This window comes from Mercenaria mercenaria, chromosome 16 (assembly GCF_021730395.1).
Source record: "Mercenaria mercenaria strain notata chromosome 16, MADL_Memer_1, whole genome shotgun sequence".
In the NCBI taxonomy this organism is placed as follows: domain Eukaryota; kingdom Metazoa; phylum Mollusca; class Bivalvia; order Venerida; family Veneridae; genus Mercenaria; species Mercenaria mercenaria.
The window spans coordinates 46,920,354-46,944,028 of NC_069376.1; the positions used below are offsets into that span (position 1 = coordinate 46,920,354).

A 23,675-nucleotide genomic window follows, 5' to 3' on the forward strand; every position below is an offset into this window, starting at 1 on the left:
ATCACCGATGCCATATAACACAAGGTGCATAACTCTGGCACCAATTTTTCATGAATTATTCCCCCTTTTTACTTAGAATTTCAGGTTAAAGTTTTGATGCACTTTCGCTCTATCACTGTTATTACTGAATGGATTTGATTCAAACTTAAAATAGTTGTTCAACATCATCACCCACACCATTTAACCCAAGGTGCATAACTCTGGCACCAATATTTCATGAATTATGCCTCCTTTTTAGCTCACCTGAGCCAAAGGCTCATGGTGAGCTATTGTGACCGCTTAATGTCCGGCGTGCGTCGTCCAGCGTCCGTCAGTCAACATTTCCTAAAAAAATCTTCTTCTTGAAAACCACTGGGCAGAATTACACCAAACTTCACAGGAATGATCCTTGGGTGGCCCCCTTTCAAAATTGTTCAAAGAACTGAATGCCATGCAGAACTCTGGTTGCCATGGCAACCGAAAGGAAAAACTTTAAAAATCTTCTTGTCCAAAACCACAGGGCCTAGGGCTTTGATATCTGGTGTGTAGCATCATCTAGTGGTCCTCTACCAAAATTGTTCAAATTATCCCCCTAGGGTCAAATATGGCCCCGCCCTGGGGGTCACATGGTTTACATAGACTTATATAGGGGAAACTTTGAAAATCTTCTTGTACAAAACCACATGGCCTAGGGCTTTGATATTTGGTATGTAGCATCATCTAGTGGTCCTCTACCAAGATTGTTCAAATTATTTCCCTAGGGTCAAATATGGCATCGCCCCGGGGGTCACACGGTTTATATAGAGTAATATAGGGAAAACTTTGAAAATCTTCTTGTACAAAACCACATGGGCTAGGGCTTTGATATTTGGTATGTAGCATCATCTAGTGGTTCTCTACCAAGATTATTAAAATAACCCTCTAGGGTCAAATATGGCCCCACCCCGGGGGTCACATGGTTTATATAGTGTTATATAGGGAAAACTTTGAAAATCTTCTTGTACAAAAGGACATGGCATAGGGCTTTGATATTTGGTATGTAGCATCATCTAGTGGTCCTCTACCAAGATTATTCAAATTATCCCCCTAGGGTCAAATATGGCCCCGCCCCGGGGGTCACACAGTTTATATAGAGTTATATAGGGAAAACTTTGAAAATCTTCTTGTACAAAACCACATGGGCTAGGGCTTTGATATTTGGTATGTAGCATCATCTAGTGGTCCTCTACCAAGATTGTTCAAATTATCCCCCTAGGGTCAAATATGGCCCCGCCCCGGGGGTCACACAGTTTATATAGAGTTATATAGGGAAAACTTTGGAAATCTTCTTGTACAAAACCACATGGGCTAGGGCTTTGATATTTGGTATGTAGCATCATCTAGTGGTCCTCTACCAAGATTGTTCAAATTATCCACCTAGGTTCAAATATGGCCCCGCCCCGGGGGTAGCAAGTTTTACATAGACTTATATAGGAAAAAAAGTATAAAAATCTTCTTATCTGAAACCGCAACTCTTAGACCTTTGATATTTGGTTTGTAGCATTGTCTTATGGTCCTCAATCAAAATTGTTCAAATTGTACCCCTGGGGTGAAAAGAGGCCCTGACCTGGGGGTCCCAAGTTTTATGTAGACTTATATAGGAAAAAGATTTAAAAATCTTCTTGTCAGAAACCATACAACCTAGGCTTTGATATTTGGTATAATGCATTGTCTAGTAGTCCTCTACCAAAATTGTTCAAATTATGCTAAAAGAGGCCCCGCCCTGGGGTCACTTAGTTATTATGTGAGTTATAATTATCGGAAAAATACTTAAAAAATCATCTGATTCTATTTCCAAGACTATTTAATTATAATTACCTGATGACCCCAAGTAATATGGTGTCACTTGATTGTGACCTTGACCTACTGGCCTACTTTCTTGTTTTTTAAGATACAGCCTTGAAATATTGATGACTTACACAGTTTTGCACACAAATTGTAAAACTGAATTTCATTGACCATGAATGTAACCTACTGACTTTCTTAATATTTTATCATCAGTTTGACATTTGAAACATATAGCTGATATTACTCAGGTGAGCGATTCAGAGTCATCATGACCCTCTTGTACTTAGAATTAAATGTTAATTTAGATGCATTTTCACTATTTCTCAGTTATTATGAAATGTATTTCATTCAAGCTTGAAGTAGTTGTTCCACTTTATCACCCACATCATATGACACAAGATGCATAACTCTTGCACCAATATTTTATTAATTATGCCCCCTTTTTGCTTAGGTTTTACTTATATAGTGTTTTGATACACTTTATCTGTACCTCTCTTATTACGTAATATTTTTGACACAGACTCAGGCAATTGTGCAATATCTTCATTCACCATTGGAGTTAATAAACACTCCAGTGACAGCTCCAGTTTCCTCAGATCAGCCCAGTTTCACTATCCAGCATCGAAATAGTCAAGCACGCTGTCTCCTGTGACAGCTCTTGTTTGATTTGGAAATTGGTTCAATTTTCGTACAAGTCCATGTTTTGTCAAAACTATTTGATATCTTGCTTTGAAACTTTGAACACTTGTTTATCATCATGGTTTCCATCTGTAGGCAAGAGTACATAACTGTGTAAACTATTTTGGCTGAATTATGACCCTTTTTGGACTTGGAAATTGGTTTAGTTTTCATACAAGTCAACGTTTTGTCAAAGCTATTTGACATGTGGCTTTGAAACTTTGAACACTAGTTTATCATCATGATTTCTGTCTGTTGGCAAGAGTACATAATTCTGTCAACTATTTTCGCTAAATTATGGCTCTTTTTGGACTTGGAAATCAGTGAAGATTTTAGTACCAGTCTATATTATGCCTAACCTGTTTGTCATATGGCTTTGGAACTTTGACCACTTGTTTACCTTCATAGTCTACGTACCTAGGACAAGGACTTGAGCTGAGTTATGGTCCTTTTCTGAACATAGAAATTAGTAAGGTTTTGCACACCATTCGATATTTTGTCTATCAACTGTTTGGTATATGGCTTTGACACTTTGAACACTTGCTTACCAACATGGTCACATTGCATTATAGTGCAAAACTTATCCAAATCCACAAATGCAGATACATTGTTTGTCTTATCTGTTCCTTTTCTTTTGTCTGAAAATCTCCGGTAATATTTTGACCGTATACTTCTATCAATGCTTCCAATAGTCGAGCGCACTGTCAACAGACAGCTGTTGTTAGGAGAAGATCTTGGTACTTTTATTCCTATAGTGTTCCTGCCCTTCTGAGGAATGGCTGGTAATTGTCTCGGTATTTTAATGTATAATTTGTATATATATGTATATAGATATTAGATGATATGGTAATATTGTTAAAGAATTAGATTTGAAACTGCCTAGCTCGATATGGAGAGCACAGATACGCAGATCATTTGGATGAGCGTTTGATACATATGACCTCTTAACGATTTGATAAAAAGTGATATTGTCATATATACAGCATTGCAGTTCTATAAAAGTGGTATTGAATACATATATGTCCTCTGACGATTTGAAATAAGCTGTATTGTAATGAATAAAGCATTGTAGTTCTGTAAAGGTGGTATGAAATAACAATGTGTAATTTATGTATATCATAATACCTATAATTCCGGTTGTAGAAGGTGTTTTTCTTAGTTATTTCAAATATTCCTCTTTCTTGCTGTCCCCTAAAATGTGAAACCTAATACTAGTAACTTAAGTATGATGTAATTAGACATGTTTGTAAATTTTACCATGTTTTTGTGTTACTGCTTTTTAGGTTCCATGTTGACTGCAACAGACTACTAACACAGGTGTTGGATGCCACAGCTGACACTGCTCTAAAGGTAATAGACACCTTTTTTACATACCATTTATCCTCTGACAATTTAATAAAAACTGGTATTATAATATATAAAACATTGCAGTTTTAACTTTTAACAGTGTAATTTATGTACATCTTAATATCTATAATTCCGGTTGTAGAAGGTATTTTTTTTATTGGTTATTTCAATATTCCTCTTTCTTGCTGTTCCCCCAAAATGTGAAACATAGGATAAGTATTAGCTCACCTGTCACATCGTCACCTCAACGCAACGGTCATATCTTATTATAAATTTATAATAAGATACAACTTTGTTGCGTTGAGGTCACAACATAGTGACAAGATGAGCTTTTGTGATCACCCTTCGTCCGACGTCCTTTGGATAGGGAACTCTGCAATTGCAGAGCCATTCTTAGGTGCCCTTTTCTCTTTCAGCTAGATAGGGAACTAAATTGTGTAGATAGGGAAGATCTCTCAAGTATAAGGTTATGTAAGTATGCAGGCGGATAATGCGTCTCCTTTGGAAAGGCATTTGAAGCCTGTAACTATGTAGCCGGATAATGCATCTCCTATGGAAAGGCATTTGTAGCCTGTAACTCTGCAGATGGATAATGCCTCTCATATTGAAAGGCATTTGAAGCCTCGAGTATACAGCCGGATAATGCCACTCCTATGGAAAGCATTCGAAGTATGTAAGTATGCAGCTGGATAATGCCTCTCCTATGGAAAACCATTCGAAGTCTGCTAAAAATTAATATAACTGGTCTTTAGAATCAAATGGTTGGTATCAAGAACAGTAAGTAATTGCAAGTTGTGAAAGAGGATCAGGACATTACATCGGGCAGGCTCACATTTTGAGGGACAGTGAAAATTGTTTAAGCTAAATCTCTTAAGCTACTGAGTGTTAAATTCTTTTTCTGAATGAAAATTGAGTTATGTCTTTTGCAACCGGAATTACAGAGATAATGTTTTTATTGCAATATTTTTATCTTTGTGTTGTATAGATTTTTTTTTCTATTTTCAGAGGGATCTGTAGTTGGGAGAGCTGATAGTTTGTCATCAGTTTTGTACATATTTTAATGTTATGACATGTTTTAAAATCTGAATAAAATGAATAAATACCATTTTTTATATACGTTATGATTTAATTGCGTGCCTAGGCGGCATAGTGGGAACGAGGGCGGGACGCGCGTTTTTTTTTTTCCATTGCTGTGGTGGATTTTTGGAAGGTGTTGATTTTTGTCGGTTATTTGTTGGGAGGCAGTTGGTTTTTGTTTGGAGTTGTTGGTTTTTATAGGTTTTGGAGATGGTTTGTTTTTGTTCAGAGGTGGGACATTCGGATGATTTCTTTCCAGACAAAGGAAGCTGTGAATCAGCTGCTGTGAATTCAGCAAAAAAATGGGTTAGTTTGTGTTTTTAAGTATTATATAATTAGACATGTTTGTAAATTTTACCATGTTTTTGTGTTACTGCTTTTTAGGTTGCATGTTGACTGCAACAGACTACTAACACAGGTTTTGGATGCCACAGCTGACACTGCTCTAAAGGTAATAGGCACCTGTTTTACATACCATTTATCCTCTGACAATTTAATAAAAACTGGTATTATAATATATAAAACATTGCAGTTTTAATTTTTTAACAGTGTGATTTATGTACATCTTAATATCTATAATTCCGGTTGTAGAAGGTGTTTTTATTGGTTATTTCAATATTCCTCTTTCTTGCTGTTCCCCCAAAATGTGAAACCTAGGGTAAGTATTAGCTCACCTGTCACATCGTCACCTCAACGCAACAGTTGTATATCTTATTATAAATTTATAATAAGATACAACTTTGTTGCGTTGAGGTGACGACATAGTGACAAGGTGAGCTTTTGTGGTCACCGTTTGTCCGAGGTCCTTTGGATAGGGAACTCTGCAATTGCAGAGCCATTCTTAGGTGTCCATTTCTCTTTCAGCTAGATAGGGAACTAAATTGTGTAGATAGGGAAGATTTCTCAAGTATAATGCATCTCCTATGGAAAGGCATTTGTAGCCTGTAACTCTGCAGCCGGATAATGCCTCTCATATTGAAAGGCATTTGAAGCCTCGAGTATACAGCCGGATAATGCCACTCCTATGGAAAGCATTCGAAGTATGTAAGTATGCAGCTGGAGAATGCCTCTCCTATGGAAAACCATTCGAAGTCTGCTAAAAAATAATATAACTGGTCTTTAGAATCAAATGGTTGGTATCAAGAACAGTAAGTAATTGCAAGTTGTGAAAGAGGATCAGGACATTACATCGGGCAGGCTCACATTTTGAGGGACAGTGAAAATTGTTTAAGCTAAATCTCTTAAGCTACTGAGTGTTAAATTCTTTTTCTGAATGAAAATTGAGTTATGTCTTTTGCAACTGGAATTACAGAGATAATGTTTTTATTGCAATATTTTTATGTTTGTGTCGTACAGATTTTTTTTCTATTTTCAGAGGGATCTGTAGTTGGGAGAGCTGATAGTTTGTTTTCAGTTTTGTACATATTTTAATGTTATGACATGTTTTAAAATCTGAATAAAATGAATAAATACCATTTTTTATATACGTTATGATTTAATTGCGTGCGTAGGCGGCATTGTGGGAACGAGGGCGGGACGCGCGTTTTTTTTTTCCATTGCTGTGGTGGATTTTTGGAAGGTGTTGATTTTTGTAGGTTATATGTTCAGAGGCAGTTGGTTTTTGTTTGGACATGGTTTGTTTTTGTTCAGAGGTTGGACATTTGGATGATTTCTTTTAAAACAAAGGAAGCTGTGAATTCAGCAAACAATCAGATTAGTTTGTGTTTTAAGTATGATATAATTAGACATGTTTGTAAATTTTACCATGTTTTTGTGTTACTGCTTTTTAGGTTGCATGTTGACTGCAACAGACTACTAACACAGGTGTTGGATGCCACAGCTGACACTGCTCTAAAGGTAATAGACAACTTTTTTACATGCCATTTATCCTCTGACAATTTAATAAAAACTGGTATTATAATATATAAAACATTGCAGTTTTAACTTTTTAACAGTGTAATTTATGTACATCTTAATATCTATAATTCCGGTTGCAGAAGGTGTTTTTTATTGGTTATTTCAATATTCCTCTTTCTTGCTGTTCCCCAAAAATGTGAAACCTAGGGTAAGTATTAGCTCACCTGTCACATCGTCGCCTCAACGCAACAGTTGTATCATATTATAAATTTATAATAAGATACAACTTTGTTGCGTTGAGGTGACGACATAGTGACAAGGTGAGCTTTTGTGATCACCGTTCATCCGAGGTCCTTTGGATAGGGAACTCTGCAATTGCAGAGCCATTCTTAGGTGTCCATTTCTTTTTTCAGCTAGATAGGGAAGTAAATTGTGTAGATAAGGAAGATCTCTCAAGTATAAGGTTATGTAAGTATGCAGGCGGATAATGCCTCTCCTGTGGAAAGGCATTTGAATCCTGCTAAAAAATAATATAACTGGTCTTTAGAATCAAATGGGTGGTGTCAAGAGCAGTAAGTAATTGCAAGTAGTGAAAGAGGATTAGGACATTACATTGGACAGGCTCACATTTTGGGCGGACAGTGAAAATTGTTTAAGCTAAATCTCTCAAGCTACTGGGTGTTTAATTCTTTTTCTGAATGAAAATTGAGATGTCTATTGCAACCGGAATTACAGAGATAATGTTTTTATGTTTGTGTCATATAGCTTTTTATTTTCTCTTTTTAGAGGGATATGCAATTGGGAGAGCTGATTGTTTTTGTTCAGAGGTGGGACATTTGGATCATTTCTTTTAAGACCAAGGAAGCTGTGAATTCAGCAAACAGATAGATTAGTTTGTGTTTTAAGTATGATATAATTGGACATGTTTGTAAATTTTACCATGTTTTTGTGTTACTGCTTTTTAGGTTGCATGTTGACTGCAACAGACTACTAACACAGGTTTTGGATGCCACAGCTGACACTGCTCTAAAGGTAATAGACACCTTTTTTACATGCCATTTATCCTCTGACAATTTAATAAAAAGTGGTATTATAATATATAAAACATTGCAGTTTTAACTTTTTAACAGTGTAATTTATGTACATCTTAATATCTATAATTCCGGTTGTAGAAGGTGTTTTTTATTGGTTATTTCAATATTCCTCTTTCTTGCTGTTCCCCCAAAATGTGAATCCTAGGGTAAGTATTAGCTCACCTGTCACATCGTCACCTCAACGCAACAGTTGTATATCTTATTATAAATTTATAATAAGATACAACTTTGTTGCGTTGAGGTGACGACATAGTGACAAGGTGAGCTTTTGTGATCACCGTTCGTCCGAGGTCCTTTGGATAGGGAACTCTGCAATTGCAGAGCCATTCTTAGGTGTCCATTTCTCTTTCAGCTAGATAGGGAAGTAAATTGTGTAGATAGGGAAGATCTCTCAAGTATAAGGTTATGTAAGTATGCAGGCGGATAATGCCTCTCCTGTGGAAAGGCATTTGAATCCTGCTAAAAAATAATATAACTGGTCTTTAGAATCAAATGGGTGGTGTCAAGAGCAGTAAGTAATTGCAAGTTGTGAAAGAGGATTAAGACATTACTTTGGACAGGCTCACATTTTGGTGGACAGTGAAAATTGTTTAAGCTAAATCTCTTAAGCTACTGGGTGTTTAATTCTTTTTCTGAATGAAAATTGAGTTATGTCTATTGCAACCGGAATTACAGAGATAATGTTTTTATGTTTGTGTCATATAGCTTTTTATTTTCTCTTTTTAGAGGAATCTGCAATTGGGAGAGCTGATTGTTTTTGTTCAGAGGTGGGGCATCCGATGATTTCAGACAAATCAGATTAGTTTGTGTTTTAAGTATGATATAATTAGACATGTTTATAAATTTTACCATGTTTTTGTGTTACTGTTTTTTAGGTTGCATGTTAACTGCAACAGACTACTAACACAGGTGTTGGATGCCACAGCTGACACTGCTCTAATGGTAATAGACACTTACTTTTTACACAGAAAGCTTCAAGTTTGGAAAGCTGATGGTTGGTATGTGTGTGTTTTCGCTTTTATGTATTAAATGTTTTGATACCTGTTTTTAAATATGAATACATCAATATTCCATTTTTGTATTTTTATGTTTGTTTTATGTATACTTGGATAGTCTTTAATTTTATCTTTTTACACAGAAAGCTTGGTGCTTCTGAGGGATCTACCTTCCAGATTATGTTTACATTAGCAAGCTGATGGTTTGTGTGTGTCTTCTTTTTTTTGCAGGTATGTATAACCTAATATTTTAACCTACCTTTTATAATATGAAAAGAATGTAAAGATAGTATTTTTTTGGTGTTTTTTTTTTTTTTTTTAATTTTTGTTTTATGTATGCTGTCGTATAACTTTTTTGTCTTTTTTTACATAGAAAGCTTGAAATGGGCATGCGGATGATCGGCATTTGTGTACTTGCTGTCTTACTAGTATGTATATTTTGATGTCGTTTTTTTTTGTTGTTTTTTTTATAAATATACATAGATGTATAAATACCATATATATATTTTAATTTCTAAGTGTTTTTTGCTTTATCTGTGATATAGTTGCGTGCATAGGTTGCATTGTGTGAACGAGGGCAGGACGCGCGTTTTTTTTTTGGTTTGCTGTGGTTTAGGTCTGTATAATTCGGGTTTTAGGGTAAGTGTTTTTGTTTTTGGATAGGGAACTCTGCACTGACAGAAGAATTCTTAGATACCTTTCTCTTTCAGCTAGATATCAAACTAAATGGCTTAGATAGGCTTCAGACGTGCAAGGTGATGGTTTGTACTTCTGTTTTACAGGTATGTATATTTTTGATGTTTTAACATGTTTTATAATATGAACTGAATGTGTAAATACCATTTTGGTGTTTTTTATTTTAGTTTTATGTATGCTGTTACAAATTTTTATTTTGTCTTTTTACACAGAAAGCTTCGACTTGATGTGTGTGTGTGTTCGGGTATTTTCAACAATTTCAGTCATATAAACGACGGTAAGTTGATGGTTTGTATTAGTATGTTTTATGTATGTTTTAATGTTTTACCACACATTTTAAAATATGTTTTAACATATGTTTTAAACTAATGAATAGAGTGTATAGATACCATTTTCATGTTTATTTTCATGTTATATATGCTGTATAATTTTTATTTTGTCTTTTTAACACAGAAAGCCGCAAATTGACAGGCTGATGGTTTGTACTTGTGCACTGTTTTACCAGTATTTTTCATGTCGGCATAAAGTAGCAATTGTTTTGTATTATCGTTTTTTTTTTTGGGTTGCATGTTAACTGCAACAGACTACAAACACAGGTGTTGGATGCCACAGCTGACACTGCTGTCAACTAGAGAAATGAAAGTAATGGACATCAAAACTGTGTGTTTGGTCTGCCAAACTGAAGGTAACAGACTTTTGTTTTATGTTCAAGGTTGCTTGGCAGTCAAGCTGTTTTGTCAGGATTGAAGTAAAGGATGTAAACGTGCTTGTGCCTGTGTTTTGTTCTAATCTGGTTGCTTTTTGTTAGGAGATGGAAAGTGTTCCTTTTGCATTTTATCAAAGTTAGCAAAGTTTTTGTTATAATTTAATATTTTGTATGTGTCGGTGTTTTATAAAAAATGTTGTATTTGATTTTATATAAAGGTAATCTGTGTTACATATAGTATGCCACAATTTTAGTGTTTCTGTTTAACCTTTACCCTGCTAAATTCTAAAATAGACTGGTCCATCATTCAATTTGGGCAGTACCACTTATTTGAAGGGGTGTTCACTAAAAATTTAAGGACTGAATAGCAAACAATGCAGACCAAGGTGATCCTGCACAAATCGCTAAAGCAGAATTACTTGCGACCAGAAGGCCAACAGTTAAATGTTGTTTTTTATTACAGTAGTAATGATGTCATACATGTGTAAACTGCATTTTACCATTTTGATGTAGATTTGTTGTCTATATTATTTATTTCACAGGCAAAGCCTGATGCTTGTTGTCTTATTTTATGGTCATTATTAGAAGTGAAGTTCAAGCATATGTAACTTTGGACTATTCTGGCTCAGAAGAATATGGGGCTCTAGCCATCAAACCCAGAAGGAGCAGTGACTGTTAAAATCAATACAGATTTGCATTTTGCAAAGGATGAAGTTGAGGTATGTGTATAAGTTGTGTGTTTCACCAGATACTATCTCTGCTCACTGTAGTGTAGCCTAGTTCAAATTTCAAAGTGTTTGTTCAGTCTCAACATCCGGAATCGCCCTTTAAAAGAAATACATAACAAATACATTAAAGCTGGACTTAATAACATGTTATGCATTATCTTGTTCCATTTATTTTCACTTTGTCCTCTGTGTAAAATGGTGCTAAATTCTGAGTTACTATGATTGACCAGTACTAGTGATTTTGTTACAAGACAGAAAATACAATATTGTTAACTGTTACAGGTACAAAATCTTTAGTTTATATATACAGTACAATCTGTTCTAAATGTTTTAGGGTTACGAGGATGATGATGATAGTTTAAATGGGAAATGGTGATCAAAAGCACACAGTTCACACGATGATACTGGAGAGAATGGAGTGACAAGCAGATGGTATACATATATACTTATTTTTCCTTGTCAATAGCCAACATTACAGGATCAAGTCCTATCACTCTGACACTTATTTTGGGCAAATTATGCCCCCTTTTGAACTTTAAAAATTCTGGTTAAAATTTTGCATGCATGATAACATAGAATGTTAATTGAAATTATTGCACTTGTGTGGGAAAATTTGGTTAAGGTTTTGCAGGTTATTATCGTTTCAAATATCCATGTGCACTGTCTTTTTGACAGCTTTGTTTTGCCCTTCCACTCATATACATACAGCCCTCACCCACCCAAACATAAACTCCCTACAAAAATTCCTTCCACTGTCAGTTTGTGCCTTTGTATCTTGTCACCACAAAAGCTGTCACCCTCCCCCTGTCTACAGCTGCCACATTACTGTACCACACCCAGGCCAAACCTGAACACATATTTTACCTTCTTGTGCACATATTACACTGACAAAAAGATGTACTTGATTGGCTGATAATTGGGTGCTGTAAAATTCTCTATGTATACTTTTTTGACGAGTGATATCATTTTCCATTTTTAGCTCATCTGATTTTTTGAAGAAAAAAGAGTTATTGTCATCACTTGAGTGGTGTTGGCATCTGCATCAGTGTTGCCTGGTTAAGTTTTATGTTTAGGTCAGCTTTTCTCTTAAACTATCAAAGCTATTGCTTTGAAACTTGGAACACTTGTTCACCATCATAAGCTGACCTTGTACAGCAGGCAGCATAACTCCATCCTGCTTTTTGCAATAATTATTGCCCCCTTTTGCACTTAGAAAATCGTTTTCTTGGTTGAGTATTATGTTTAAGTCAACTTTTCTGATTAACTGTCAAAGCTATTGCTTTAAAACTTGCAACAGTTTTTCACCATCATAAGCAGAGCAGAAGCTGTACATCAAGAAACATAACTCTATCTTGCTTTTTGCAAGAATGATGGCCCTTTTTAGACTTAGAAAATCATGGGTAGGACAATTTTTCTATTATACAAAAAAATCAGATGAGCGTCAGCACCCGCAAGGCGGTGCTCTTGTTATAGGTTAAAATGTACGTCACAGGTTGAATATAACGTATTGGTCAATTGGTCAAATAAACCCTAAGATAATTAGCTTGGATATATAGTTACATCCTTATCACGGCACCTTCTTAGATGTAAAAGAATGGGCATATATTGCTTGGTTTTTCTGAACTGTTGTCAAGTTATGCTCTCTTCTTTACTTTCAGTAGAAGAAAAAGTCCAGCTGCAAACTTTCCAAGAAGATACAGTCCAGCAATCAATTGTCCTGGAAGATACAGTGTGGATGTGGATGTGGTAGTAACTAAAGGTATTGTCTCTGTGCATTATCACAGAGAGAAATCATTCATTCACAGTAATATTGCAGAAAGAAAAAAAAAATATTAAATTAAATAACTTAACTTAAAATGGGCAAAATCATTTTTAGCTGGACTATTTGAAGAATAAGCTATTCTACTCACCCTGGAGTAAGCGTAAAAACTAATGCAGATACTGGATTGAAGCTCTATAGATGCTTTAACATTTAGGGTAATATTCCTGCTTCTCGGACAACAATTTGAATAGTCGCGCATTGGCTGTCTTACAGACAGCTCTTCTTTAGGTTTACAGTAGTTGTTTTGGAATTAAAAAATTTAAATGGGTGATTCTTGCCCTTAAAAGAATGAAGGATTTCTAATGCTACCTGATTTAAAGTTTGTCTTTGATTGATTCACACTATTTAGATTTGGCACTTCATATTAATGAGAAATGAATAAATGTGAATCTGAACAGTGACAGACTTGAAATCTGGAGGTCCCAAGTCCTCAGAAAAGCAGAGGGGAAATTGCTTCATTTTTTTTTTTCAAAAACTGTTATTTATATAATGTTAATGAAGACATTTTGTTTGTATTTTGCTATTTCTAGAAATTAAATAAATTTGACCAGTTACTTCTGTTGAGAAAACTACATCCTGACAGACCCCCAGATGCCATGACGAAGTACACCAAGAAATAACTTGAGCTCTGTCAGGTATGATGGGAAGTTTTGACTTCAGTGTTTCCTTAAGAAACCAGCTCCAAAGTTTGCATTTAAACTTCCATCACAAAATGCTTTCTTGCCATTTATATAGCTTTAATTTACGGTAATGAGCAACCAGTCAATTCTTCAATGGTGAAGACTAAAAATATTCAACTTGAATAAAACAGACCACATGAATTTCAGAAGTCTGAAGTCTACCATTCGGATACAAAGGACCCATCACTATATTTAAGAACTAATTTAAGGGCAATTCTGACAGTTGCTACTGAGCAACCAATCCTGCAGTTTCTGGTCTGTTATATAGTAATTGTCTTGGGGTTAAATACAGGGTCCAATCTGGAAGCATTTTCACAATAAAACTGACCAAATTCAATATCAAATACCCGAAAGTTTGAGAAAATTTATTTTCTAAAGTGCCTATTAAAGAAAAACAGTATTGCTATGTACATGTATTACTAACTCTTCCAAACACTTAAAATATAGATGAATATAGATAAATAGGGTGTTTTTGAATTGGCAGTATAAATACTTAATTTTTAAGTTGATATTAATAGATAAGATACATTTATTACATATACAACGTACACCTACTTAATACAAGATAAATATTTAAGAATGACGTTCACGGCATTCAGCTAATTTAACATAAATAAAATGAGTTCACAGGAAGAAAATGTCGAAATTCAATCTGATTTTGTTATTTATGATTTCATGGTGGAAAGAAGCATTTTCCAACTTTCATTTCACAAGTCCATATATTTTTAGAAATCCTAATTGTCAAGATTTACGTTAGGTAAAATATATAAGATAGTAGTCTTGTAAATTAGATTTTACTTTCCATACTTCTATTGGCTGCACTTTACAGAACAAAACAAAACTCACTGGCATTAAAATAGATTTTACCGTACAATACCCCGTAGTACTTATACATGAAGGTGATTAAATTTGTTAGTCACTGGCAAACCATCTGGTACGAGTGGCCATCGTGAAACCTTTACAATGCTTATAAAACTAATTTGAGAAATTCCTAGAGCGTAAGATGTTCAAAGTTGAAGTTGACAAGCAGAGCATGCTTTCCTACCGAAATGGCACAAAATTGACATTTTGATAATGGACATTTCGAGTGTGTTTAATTTTGGTATCTTAGACACTTTCCTATTTAATGCTCACAGGTAAAGAGAGTTTTGATACTGTTAGTTAACTGTCTCAAACCAGCGAGTATTTGGGTTAGTCGTACATGAATCTCTTAGGCATTCATTTCTACAGTCTTAACCTTGCTAAATTTATAAAATGGATTGGTCCATCATTCAATTTGGGCAGTACCACTTGTTTATCAAAGGGGTGTTCGCTAAAAACTTACTGACTGAAGAGCAAACTGGTCGCAAAGGCAGAATCACTTGCTGCCAGCAGGCTAAAGATTAAAAAAAAATATTTCCATTTGTATTAAAATCTATACATACAGATAGACAGAAAAATCTCCATTTGAAAAATTTTGTAATGTAAGTATGTTAATTTTGTGCAATTACAACTAACGGTGTGGAGACAGTTAACCAGACAAAGTATTTAAAAGACTAAGAACATGAAAACAGTATCCCTATCCCTGTATGCAACAGCTTATTTTGCATACTAATACCTTGTTACTAGTATTTAAGAAGACAGAATGTAAAGAAAATGCAGAATATATAATAGTTGTTACTGCTAATTTCAATGCAAGATGTATGCATATTATAATTTATTTATCCTTTTGTTGTAGGTTTAGGAAGTCATGCGAACCTAAAATATGTTAAATGTTTTAATGAATCCTGTTTTCAAAAACGGTTTCATCATATTTGTAATGGGTTTCCCTGTTTCAATATTATAGCAGTAACTATTATTGAAAGCATTCTTTTTTTATTACCTCCCTTTATGGCTAAAATAATACAAGTTCATGTGCAACAATGAAAATAGTTCTGATCACGCATATATTCTCTATTTAGACAGCTGCTTTATCTGCTTTTAATATAAAATCACTTTTGAACTGTAAAAGAGCCCTAATCCTGAGATACACTCCATACTCTTTCCTCCTTCGGAACTCCGGCAGTAGTTTTAACTTTTGGGTAAGAATATACTACTAATTTATGATAACTGTGTTTAAGATGAAATATTTGTATTAGGTGTATACTTATTGAAAATTATTAACATTGTCCATGTAACTTGATTCTCCACAGTGTAAGTTTTCTATCTCTGTAATGCATGGTGATGATGATGATGATTGCGATGATGTTGATGACGGACAATTAATAATGATGACAGGGCTGTTGGGTGTATTCAAGCATAACAAAGGGAAATGGACACCTTGTGGGAGTAAGATTTATTTACCGAGTATTGAGCAATGACAATTTATTCATCTATTTATTGCAAGATTAAGGCAGTTAAGAGCTTCAACATATTCAAAACACTAGAAAATAGTAATGATTAACTCGTTCTACCAAGTGTGCTTTTTATACGCCCGAATTATTTTATACCCTCCGGTGTCCGTCTGTCTGTTAGCAATTTCGTGTCTGCTCTGTTACTCTTTAACCCCTTGAAGGATTTCAAGGAAACTTGATACAAATGTTCACCACACCGAGACGACGTGCAGAGTGCATGTTTTGGATGTCTCACTTCAAGGTCAAGGTCATATCACTTTGTTTCGTGTCCAGTCTGTAACTCTTGAACTGCTTGAAGGATTTCAAAGAAACTTGGCACAGATATTCACCACACCGAGTCGACATGCAGAGCGCATGTTTCGGATAACTTTCTTCAAGGTCAAGGTCACACTTAGGGGTTAAAGGTCATATATGACTTTGCTTTGTGTATATTGTTCTGCATTGCAGTGCTCTTGCTTTTATTTGGCAGATCCATTTTTAGCTTGACTGTACAAAGTATAGAGAGCTGTCCTACTCGACCTGGCGTCGGCGTCCTTCCGCATCCGCACTTTGGTGAAAGTTTTGATGCACTTTCTCTTTATCTTTGTTATTACTTGATGGATTTACTTCAGACTTAAACTAGTTGTTCCTTATCATCACCCACATCATATGGCAAAAGGTCCATAACTGTGGCACCAATAATTCATAAATTATCCCCCCTTTTTACTAAGAATTTCAGGTTTAAAGTTTTAGTGCACTTTCACTTTATCTCAATCTTTACTGAGTGGATTTGATTCAAACTTAAAACAGTTGTTCAACATCATCACTCACATCATTTCACACAAGGGCCATAACTCTTGCACCAGTATTTCATGCATTATTCCCCCTTTTTACGTAGAATTTCAGGTTCATGTTTTGGTGCACTATCACTCCCTGTTATTACTAAATGAATTTGATTCAAACTTAAAATAGTTGTTTAACATCATCAGTTACATCATATGACACAAGGGCCATAACTCTTGCACCTTTTTTCATGAATTATGCACATTTTACTTAGAATTAAAGGTTAATTTTGATGCAGTTTCTCTATATCTGAAGTTATTACAAATGGATTTGATTCAACATGACACAAGATTCATCACTGTTGCATCAGTATTTCATGAATTATGCCCCCCTTTTTGCTAAAAATTAAACTTAATATTTACTTTTTTGATACATTTGATCCTTATCTCTCTTATTATTTAATACTTTTGACACAAACTCAAGCTATTATCCAATATTACATCCACGTTATTAAACACTCCAGTTTCACTATCAAGCATCGAAATAGTGACAGCTCTTGTTTGTGCACTTACATAAATTATGTCTCCCATCACACAGTGGTGTGGGAGACATTGATTTACTCCAGTCCATGTGTGTATGTGTCTGTCACAAAGCTTGTCTGCACTCTAAGTCGAACATTTCTCATCTGATCTTCACCAAACTTGAACAAAATGTGTTTGACCATGAGACCTCTGCCAAGTTCGATAACTAGCCAAATCCGCCCAGGCACTTTTGAATTATGGCCCTTGAATTACTGATTGGATCCACTCATCGCAGCCATCGAGAGAAACTGGACATTTTTCAAGCTTGTCCGCACTTTTGAATTATGGCCCTTGAATTACTGATTGGATCCATTCATCACAGCCATCGAGAGAAACTAGACATTTTTCAATGGTGTCCATTCATCAAAGCCATTGAGAGAAACTAGACATTTTTCAATGTTGCAGTTATGGGAGACATGCGCTTTTCTCAAAAGCATCTCTAGTTGTTTTTTTAGCTCATCTGATTTTTTGAAAAAAAATGATGAGTTATTGTCATCACTTGAGCGGTTGTCGGCGTCGGCGTCGGCGTTGCCTGGTTAAGTTTTATGTTTAGGTCAGCTTTTCTCCTATCAAAGCTATTGCTTTGAAACTTGGAAGACTTGTTCACCATCATAAGCTGACCCTGTATAGCAAGAAACATAACTCCATCTTGCTTTTTGCAAGATTTATGGCCCCTTTTGTACTTAGAAAATATCAGATTTCTTGGTTAAGTTTTATGTTTAGGTCAACTTTTCTCCTAAACTATCAAAGCTATTGCTTTGAAACTTGGAATACTTGTTCACCATCATAAGCAGACCCTGTACATCAAGAAACATAACTCCATCTTGCTTTTTGCAAGAATTATTGCCCCTTTTGGACTTAGAAAATCAGTTTTCTTGGTTAAGTTTTATGTTTAGGTCAGCTTTTATCCTAAACTATCAAAGCTATTGCTTTAAAACTTGCAACACTTGTTCACCATCATAAGCTGACCCTGTACAGCAAGAAACATAACTCCATCCTGCTTTTTGCAAGATTTATGGCCCCTTTTGGACTTAGAAAATATCAGATTTCTTGGTTAAGTTTTATGTTTAGGTCAACTTTTTCTCTTAAACTATCAAAGCTATTGCTTTGAAACTTGCAACACTTGTTCACCATCATAAGCTGACCCTGTATAGCAAGCAACATAACTCCATCCTGCTTTTTGCAATAATTATTGCCCCTTTTGGACTTAGAAAATCATTTTCTTGGTTGAGTATTATGTTTAAGGCAACTTTTCTCATAAACTATCAAAGCTATTGCTTTAAAACTTGCAACAGTTTTTCACAATCATAAGTGGACACTGTACATCAAGAAACATAACTCTAACCTGCTTTTTGCCCTTTTTAGACTTAGAAAATCATGGGTAGGACAATATTTCTATTATACAAAAAAATCAGATGAGCGTCAGCACCCGCAAGGCGGTGCTCTTGTTTTAATTACTTCCGTTTTATTTTACTGTAAATAGCTTATTTTGAAAACTTTTTATTATTGGTTGTAGGGAAAAACCGAGACCACTTTTCTGTGGTACAAGATGGATGGTACCTCCAATTTTTAGGTGTATTTTGACATACCTGTACCTGGTAAGGATTTTTTTGTGGACTTAGAATATTTTTTTGTGGACTTCAATTTTTTTTTTGAATTTCTTCCATTTGTTGTTCCTGTCCTTTGGGCTCTAACAGTCAAGTTCTTTAAATTTTGCTCCTATCCTCTGATGTAACCCTTAGGCGTATATTGCCCCCCCTTGGCAGAGCTCTTGTTTTCCTAAATTATAGCTAAATCTATCATGTAATTATGCAAATTTGACAGTTTAAAACAATCAAACAATAATGATCAATATATAATATAATAGAAATATAAAGTTGAACATAATATAATAGAAAGTCTGCACTAGTGTAACATTTTTGTTGTTTACCATTTCAGAGGAACGTGGAAGTCGGATCATACTGGAAGATATATAAGTGTTTGCCATAGGAGCCAATAAAGTCCCTCCCTTAGGATTTGATCCAGAACCTATGTTAAGTTTCTTACATGACCAGGAAGTCTTTCCGAAAACCAACACGTGTACCATGGATATTAAAGGACTATGCAACTTTTAAATCAAACATGGCGTTTGGTATTCCTAATTCACCTGACTTTGGACTGGAGTCTTTCACAATTTCAGCAGAGATGTTATTGAGGAGTTTATAGGGAAATTCTCATTATCTGGGAAACATTTTAACAAATTATGAACTGAAACAGAAATTGAAAATTAATGTCAAAGCAAATTTTGGTACATAGGAGCACTCTAGAAAGTTGATGTTTGTTGCATATAATTTATCATGGACAGCAAACTTGATATATTCTCCAGATTATAAAAGTGACATTATCTGTGTAATAAAATAAGCAAATATTTTTGAAGTTTGTCAGCTGATAAAACTGTGTAAGCATAGGAAGACACATCAAAAGAACTTGGTGTCTTTGTGTAGGGCCACTTGCTAAAATAATTTCTTTTTACCAAAAGGCAGATATGGAATGTTCCATTTAAACTATTCAACTGACATTTAAAAGCAATTTCTCCAGTATATGCTTCTTAGGAGCAAAATCAAATAGACTGATTATTCAACATACTGTTAATGTTGTGATTTAAGGTTTGAACTGTCTATCTTGATGTACAGACACTAGGTAGTTCTTTAACCTTTAGCTTGCTAAATTTCTGTAATTGACTGGTTCATCATTCAATTTGAGCAGTACCATTTATCATTTGAAGGGGTGTTCACTGAAAATTTACTGACTGCAAGGATGTGCAGGCTGATCTTGGTCTGCACTGGTCGCAAAGGCAGAATCACTTGCTGCCAGCAAGCTAAAGGTTAAGATGCCTCAGTTGATATTCATATATCTCGAGGTGAACATTTTTCATATCAACCTCTTAGAAATGTAACATTTATTTTATTGTACCGAAAACATACAGAAGTCAAAACATTGATTGGAAAATCAACATATGAGTTAAAACATTTATTGAAATTATCATTAAAAGGTAGACTGTTAACACTTATTTTTAGCTTAAATTTTCGAAGCAAAAAGAGAGCTATTGCAGTCTTGCCTCAGCGTTGGTGTCGCAGTTGGTTAAAGTTTATGATAAAGTCAAATATGTCTGCTACTTTCAAAGCTATTGACTTGAAACTTAAGTAGTTATTTACTATCAAAGTCTACACCAGGAGAATCAATCCTCATAACTCTGATTTGAATTTTGACAGAGTTATGCCCCTTTTTAACTTAGAATTGTTTGGTTAAAGTTTTTGATAAAGTTAAATATCTCTGTTACTATCAAAGCTTTTGACTTGAAACTTAAAACACTTATTTACTATTAAAGGAGAAACAATCCTTTAATTTTGTTCAATTTTGACAAAGTTATGCCCCTTTTTAACTTAGAATTATTTGATAAAGTCAAATGTCTCTGTTACTATCAAAGCTTGTGACTTTAAACTTAAAATAGTTATATGCTATCAAAGTCTACATCAGGAGAAACAATCCTCATAACTCTGATTTGAATTTTGACAGAGTTATGCCCCTTTTTAACATAGAATGTTTCGGTTAAATTTCTATAAAGTTTTTACTGGCATAGCACTAATTCAGAGTCAAGCACTGAGAAAGGTCAAACGTGCTTTCTTACTGATAGCACTTGTATTAAAGACAGTAGGAGTCTTAAATACTGGACAGCACTCCAAAAATTTGCTGAATTTACTACAAGGTTTTAATGCTTCCTGAAGGGGTGGGGGCGTAGTCGTCACCTTGTCCGTCTGTCCAAATTTGTGTCATTCATATCTCTAAAAGTATTTGACCCAGTCATCAAACCTCACATGATTGTTATTCAGTGTGAGATGGGACCAGGGGTTTTAATTTGGATCTCACACAGTCAGACTAGAGTTATGGCCCTTGACTTAATGTTGCATATATCTACAAAATTCGCATAAAGTCATGAAATCATGTAAGAGTACATGTATTATCCATCATGTAATTTTGTGCACCTGAGTTTTTTTTGTGTTTTTTTTTCACTTTGCAAGACCAGAGTTATGGCCCTTGACTTAGTCAAAAAATAAAAGTTTTATTCAGCATGTATGTCAAAATTTATTTGATCTAGAGTCATTAAACATTAGAGTATTGTTTTATAGCCTATGAAATTTTGCTCCGGGTGTTCTCTTTGGGATTTTACTCAGCTAGGCCAGAGTTATGGTCCTTCACCAAGTGAAAAATACACATAAAGTTCCTAAAGGTTTTTGTTGCAAACAGCTTAAAAAAAATGTAACCTTTAGTCATAAAACCATGTACAGTGACAGGAGTGGGGGGGGGGGGGGCACCTGTGTCATATAGACACCCTATTATAAGACACAAATCTAGTTTTATTTTGATGTGCCAGAGCTTACACTACATTTATAACTTTCAACATTTTCAAGAAATAGTCGAGAGTCATAAAAAAAACATGTAGATACAATCTGTATTTTGGGAACAACTTTGGATCCTGCACATACATTTAGATACATTGCAAAGATAGTCATACATATTTAGAGTTGTGTTTTCTCAACCCTTGTTACTTTAAACAACAATTTATACAGTTAATGATGCCCCATTTGATGCTTAAACATTTAGTACTTTAGCAGTCACATAGTATGACCACATATCCAAAGTGCATTATAAATTAGCATGTGTTTCTTTTAGTCATCTTTGTTTTGCTAGAAAGCTTTCTTGTTTCAGTTTGTACTTCCTGCTTGGATTTACTGTTGTATTTCCTATTCCAGATGGTACTTCCTGTTTCAAGTTGTTTTTACACTACTCATTTCTCTGTAAAACTCTTTAACTTTAATGAATAGCTGAAATTATTACTTTTATGGCCGTTTAGTTTTCACTTTAACCCTTACCATGCTGGACACGATTGGTTCTGCCTTTTGTGACCTGTGTAGATCATTATCAGCCTGGACATCCGTGCAGTCTGGTCATGATCTGCAGTGTTCACTATTCATTCAGTATCTTGGGTAAGCACCCCTTTTAACAGTTAATTGTACTGTCAAAATTGGAAGATGGACATGTTCATTATAGAAATTTAGCAGGGTAAGGGTTAAAGCAGATAGTGTATTAACAGTAAATTTAAATTTTACTCTGAAATCAAGACAGTTTGAAAGTACAGTTTTAAAAAAACTTCTGATATAACGAAGACCGCTCCAAACAGAAAAATTTAACTTAGTGAGGCATTTTAGTAATCATCAGCAGGGCACAAAACATTTAACTCTACCCAATCATACTTTTTGATGCTTGCAACATCCAATTTTTCACTGTTGTAATTCTTTTGACTGCAATTAAAGTTAAATAAAGTAAATGATCTGATAATATTTCAGTAAATACATTGCAAACAATGATTTTTGTCTTCACACTGTTATTTGGCAGTAAATGTTACTTTAATTGAAAAGATTAAAATATATGTCTGGTTTTAAAATTATTTCTATATAAGAAAACATTCAAAACCATTTCAGTTAATAAGAATCTCTTGACCTTCAGCCTGCAGGTAGCAAGTGATTCTGCCTTTGCGATTAGTGCAGACCAAGATCAGCCTGCACAGATGTGTTAGTTAGTAAATTTTCAGTGAGCACCCCTTTGAATAATAAATGGTACTGCCCAAATTTAATGATGGACCGGTCCATTTTAGAGATTTAGCAGGCTAAAGGTTAAAGCTGCTGTCTCTAGATTTCTGTCAGATTTATTGAAATTTAGAAAATCTTATTAATAGTTAGTAAATTGCAATAAAAAAAAATTATAAAAAAATTAGAAACTTTTTGTCCTTTTCGTATGTATAATTTATATATATATAAAACACACATTTAGTCAACATTATACTAAAAACTCCAGTCATGCTATTGAATACATGCAAAATAAAAGGAATTTAGCTATATTTTATATAATACAACCTAAAATATTACGAACAATATGGTTTATAGTTTACCCTAGCCTGGCTCTGCGCATGGTATTTTTATATAAATAATGCAAACTTTTAAAATTTGAATACATTTGTTGATGGCTGAACTATGTTCGGAGCAGGGCAATAAAATATCATGTAGAAACTGCTGAGTAAGTCCTCTTAATAAAAAACTTATAATAATGTAAAGAAGAAAAACATAGGACTGGAGCAGTCTATTTAACCTTATCATGCTGGACACAGTTGATTCTGCCTTTGCGAGCAGTGTAGATCATGATCAGCCTGCACATCTGTGCAGTCTGATCAAGATCTGCACTGCTCGCCATTCAGTCAGTATCTTTTTGGTAAGCACTCCTTTTTACAGTTAATGGTACTGTCCAAATTGAAAGATGGACAAGTTCATTATAGAAATTGAGCAGGGTAAGGGTTAACATATCTAATGCCAGTTGCTGCTTTTAAAATTGAAATTTAAATTTTCATCTTGAGGCATGTTCCTATATAACAATCTCTTTGAA

At 34.6% G+C, this 23,675-nt stretch overlaps 1 long non-coding RNA gene across 6 annotated transcripts in view; it reads left to right on the forward strand.

Annotated features, from left to right (window-relative positions):
• LOC123532773 (uncharacterized) overlaps positions 1 to 23,143 on the forward strand; it is a 39,460-nt gene extending 16,317 nt beyond the window's left edge. For 2 of the 6 annotated variants that reach the window (XR_008367859.1, XR_008367858.1), the window contains exons 3-12: positions 3,768 to 3,834; positions 4,837 to 6,765; positions 7,731 to 9,827; positions 10,134 to 10,235; positions 10,842 to 10,975; positions 11,319 to 11,416; positions 12,643 to 12,743; positions 13,337 to 13,441; positions 15,658 to 15,793; positions 19,140 to 23,143. This is a non-coding gene — a long non-coding RNA (uncharacterized LOC123532773). The remainder of the gene's footprint in view (positions 1 to 3,767; positions 3,835 to 4,836; positions 6,766 to 7,730; positions 9,828 to 10,133; positions 10,236 to 10,841; positions 10,976 to 11,318; positions 11,417 to 12,642; positions 12,744 to 13,336; positions 13,442 to 15,657; positions 15,794 to 19,139) is intronic. The other 4 variants (XR_008367861.1, XR_008367862.1, XR_008367860.1 and 1 more) reach the window with 4 other exon arrangements.
• Positions 23,144 to 23,675: the final 532 nt, after the last annotated feature.